We start from the raw sequence: 5,084 nt of genomic DNA on the forward strand, positions 1-5,084 counted from the left end.
ACTCACAGAGGCAGGGGCATGCCACAGAGGCTGTTTATATGCAAATGGGAGCAGAGAAAGGAGAAAAGAGTGGGGAAGAGGGAAACATTTTCAAGCATACTTCTCTTTGTGATGCATTTTCTTCAGCTACATTCCATCTCCTCCTTCTGTCTCCAAAACGATGCCTCTAACTGGGAAGCAAGTTTTTTAACACATGAGTCTGGAGGACTTATCTAGATTCAAACCGTGAAAGTTATTGTTAATAAGAATGTGCTGTACTTACGAGAATAACTAAAATGGAGAGTAGATTTTAAATCTACTAGCTCATCACAAAAGTTGATGAGTACATGAGGTAATGCATATTATAATTAGATTAATTTAGCCATCCCAGAATGCACATATATTTTTAGCTTGTGGTACATGATAAATACATACTTACGGAGTTAAAAACAGATAACAACAGATACTCAGGTACCCCTGAAATAGGAATAAGTATCCATGGTTTATATGTACTAATAGATGATTGTATTTTGTTGGTTTTCTTTCTTGTTTCCTTATTGATGTCATTTCTGATTGTTATCAGTTTCTTCTTGTCATTTTTTTTTCCCCCAAGAAAGGGTTTCTTTGTGTAGCCCTGGCAGTCCCGGAACTCACTCTGTAGATCAGGCTGGCCTCAAACTCAGATATCTGGTTGCTTTTGCTTCCCAAGTGCTGGGGTCAAAGGTGTGCACCATCACTGTCCAGGATCTTTTTGTCAATTGAAGGATGGATACAGAAAACATGGTTCATTTAAACAATGGAATACTATTCAGGTATTAAAAATGAGGACATCATGTATTTTGCAGGCAAACGGATGGAACCAGGAAATATCATCCTGAATGAGGTGCCCCAGACCTGAAAGGGTATACATGGTATGTATTCATTGATTAGTAGGTATTAGTCAAAACATACAGAATACCCATAATACAATTCACAACTTGTTGTAGGAAGGAGAACAAGCCCAAGTGTGATACTTCAATCTTACTTAGAAGAAGGAACAAAATAATCATGGGAGACAGAGGGAGGGAGGGAGGGACCTGGGTGGGAGGTCAGGATCAAGTATGGGGAAGACAGGAGAGAAGCCCAGTGGGGTCAGGAGAATAAATGAAAATATACAGGTGTAGGAGTGGGGTGGAGGGGAAATCTTTAGAAAGTTCCAAAGACCCAGGAGGTGAGAGACTCTCAGAATTCAATGGGGGTGACCTTAGTCAAAATGCCCAACAGTGAGGAGATGGAGCCTGAAAAGACCATCTCCAGTAGATAGACATGTCCCCCGGTGGAGGAATGGAGTCACCATCCCACCTTCAATTTGACACAGACTTGTTTCTGTCTAAAAGAAATACAGGGAGAAAAATGGAGCAGAGATGGAAGGAAAGGCCATCCAGAGACTGGCCCAATTTGGGTTCCATCCCATGTGCAGGCATCAAATCTGGACACTATTACTGATGGTATGTTGTGCGTGCAGACAGGAGCCTAGTATGGCTGTTCTCTGAGAGGCTCTACCAGCAGCTGACCTACAGATGCAGGTACTTATTGCCAACCATTGGATTGAGGTCAGGGACTCCCATGGAAGAGTAAGGGACATGATTAAAAGAGCTGAAGGGAATTGCAACACCATAGGAAGACCAATAGTATCAACTCACCCAGACTCCAGGGAGCTCCCAGAGACTAAGCCACCAACCAAAAAGCACATATGGGCTGGCTTGAGGCTCCCTGTACATATGGAGCAGAGGACTGCCTTGTCTGGTCTCAGTGGGAGAAGATGTACCTAATTCTTCAGAGACTTGTTGCCCCAGAGAAAGGGGATGCAGGGGGGATGAGGTGGGAGGTGGGAGGTGGGAGAGTGGGTAGTTGGGTGTTGGGAGTAGGGGGTGGGGAGTACCCTCTGAGAGGCAAAGGAGAGGGGGATGGCATGAAGAACTCTTGGAGGGATGACCAGGAAGGGAGGCAACATTTGGAATGCAAATAAAACAATTAATTAAAAAGAAAAAGGTAGCCAGGCAGTGGTGGCACACGCCTTTAATCCCAGCACTTGGGAGGCAGAGGCAGGCAGATTTCTGAGTTTGAGGTCAGCCTGGTCTACAGAGTGAGTTCCAGGACAGCCAGGGCTATATAGAGAAACCCTGTCTTGAAAAACAAACAAGCAAAAAAAAAAAAAAAAAGAAAAAGGTATTTATATTTAATAATACATTGTATTTAATTCAAAATTATGAAATATATTAAATATGTAGTGAATATATGATGTGAATATATCTTATATTGCTTGATACCAAGTCTTTGAGATCTGATATATTTTTTACTTTAACTAGTAGATATTTAGATATTTAATTTAATTAAAAGTTAAACACTAAAGGTTTCTTTTTTAAGATTTTCTTCCCCCATTTGGATTTTGTAAAATTTATAGCTGAATAAATAGTAGTTATTCCATACATATTTAAGTTTTCCACTAATTGAAATGAGTATCAGTTTTTAAGTTGAAGTTGATTGAAGTTAAATTAAAAATGCAGCTCCATATCTCACTGACCATGTTTCAAGTGGTTGGTAGCCACGTAGATGGCTATGGAAACTTTACTGGACAGAACTACCATAGATCCTTGTCGTCCTAGTTAGGTTTTCTATTGCTGTGAGGAAACACCATAATCAAAAAAAAAACAACTTGGAGAAGAAGGGATTTATTTGTCTTACATTTCTGTATCACTGCTTATCAGCAAGAGAACGCAGGACAGAAAGTCAAACAGGGCAGGAACCTGGAGGCAGGAGCTGATGCAGAAGCCATGGAGGGGTGATGCTTACTGGCTTGCTGATCATGCCTTCCTTATGGAATTCAGGACCACCAGCCCAAGGATGACACCGTCCACAGTGGGCTCCCGCTGCTCCTCAATCATTAATAAGAAAATACCCTACAGGCTTGTCCACAGTCAAATCTTATGGAGGTATTTTCTTAACTAAGGTTTACTGCTTTCAGATGACTTTAGGTTGTATAAAATTGACATAAAACTATCAAGCACACTTATGGAACATGTCTATGAAGGGCCTCAGACTAAAGATAGCTCTGGGTAGCATGGTGATTACCAGGGGCTGTCTAGGCATTTTCCACTGAAGAATGGGGCCACTGAGGGGAGTGTGTTTTCCTCTTCTTATAAAACAACTTCATAGCAAAAAGTATGATTTTTGTGGTTGTTTGTTAGTTTCCAAGATATGTGAAGCTGTTGAAAGTCTAACTTCTCTGTAAATGAACTATTATTTTTATATTTTGTTTTTGTACATGTGCAAGAGTGCACAATCAATGTGAGAAAACACCTTCAGTTTAAGTGTGGTTTTGATGGTATGGCCTCAGAATTCCTGAGGCTCATTTGATTTTGTTACAATGTATACATTTGCTGGTTATTTTAGCTTTCCGTCCATAGCACTGTTTGCTTCAGATTTCTATTTCATCTCGTCTCTCCAAATAAGCTAGCCTTTTTTTTTTTTCATTATTTTCTGCTATTGAGTCCAACGTTCCACAGAAAAGTTGATTTGTTAATTAGTTTAATCGCCTCTTCTCATAATGGCGGGGTAAGATTGGTGAGGAAGCTTGTTATCAATCCGAGCTACTGGTAAGCAGTAATTACAGATAATGACACTTTTGTCTTGCGGCATTCTGAAGATTGTCTTGAACTCCTCACTGAATTAGCAAATGGACTGTCAGTTGAATTCTCCCCTGGTTTCTTCTCCAACTTGTCCTCTCCTCTCTCCCCAGTGAAACAAAATTGCAGCTTGTTAGGTGGAAGCTCATTTGAAGTCTCAATTTTCTTGAGTATTCAGCTCGTCCACAAAGTACCAGGTGCTCAGCTGTGGCCACGGCACTCTCCTTTGGCTTCAGATTCTACTCAACTGGCATCCTGCAAGTCTTTGATTTTTCCTTTGCTTGGAGAGGCATCGGTTGTCTTGACAGCAGCGCTAAGGCTTTGCCCTTGTACTTTGATACACATTGTGGTACAATCTAATAATTAAAGTCATTTGTCAAGAAACAGGGCATTCACACTTTCCTCTGAAGAGATCGTAACAAACAGCAGATTTCACATGGACAGAAGCCAGGACAGCGGCCATCACTTTAAAAAGATGCTTGGAATGCTGAGCCCAGAGGAGTTTAGAATCTAAGTTTTGTTTTTTTTTTTTTTTTAAATCTGGTTTTCAAGTAGAGAAAAATTTCACTCCCTGGAAGAGGGGCACTGTTCAGCAACATCTGGTGTTGATTTTGTTTGGATAACTGGGAAGGGAAGATGCTACTGGCCTTTAGTAACTAGAGGTCAGGATTCTGCTAAACAGCCTGTCGCCAGCAGGGAGGTCCTTCACAGTATGGAATTCTCTCGATTGACAATACAGTGCCTATTTGATCCTTCTCCCAATAGTCACTATTATACAACAATCCAGGGAGTGATTTGTTTTGTGGGAATCTTGGAACTATCTGCCAAGAAGATGGATTTTTCTATGTCCTGCTATGGGGACTTCTTATGAACAAACAATAAAGAATAATAAAAACCCCATCCTTATAACTATCTTTGAAACTTCAATTTTTTTAAATTTAAGAAGTATGCTAAACACTGACATGGTTGAGTTATGAACAAATTTTTACCAGGGAAATGACAAAAATCCACGATTATACATTTTGGCTAAATTCTGCTTGAGTGTTTCACCTGGTAAGGCTAGGATCCCTTCTGGATGTGACACTAATGTCAAACCTTGACATCAATTCCAGTCCTATTGACAGCAACTTGGAGAGACTCATGCAGACATTGTCACCAACGTAAAGTGCTTGTATGAACAGACTCCATTTTTTAGGGATCTGTTGGATTAAGGTGATGGTAACCTTGGAACCAATGAGTGCCATCTTTTCTGAATATCAGTGACACAAATATCAGTCTATCCTGGGCCCTTACAGCCTGGCCTGGAGGAGGGCTGACATCTTAATTTCTTTAAACATCTCCGGGGTTAATAACAGAACAGTGATGTCTTTACAAGCAGGATACTTTGAGTCGATAAGGCTCTAGGGCTTAGCCTAAAACACATGAGTGTTGTGTTTTCTT

The sequence above is a fragment of the Arvicanthis niloticus genome, chromosome 25 (assembly GCF_011762505.2).
Source record: "Arvicanthis niloticus isolate mArvNil1 chromosome 25, mArvNil1.pat.X, whole genome shotgun sequence".
NCBI lineage: Eukaryota > Metazoa > Chordata > Mammalia > Rodentia > Muridae > Arvicanthis > Arvicanthis niloticus.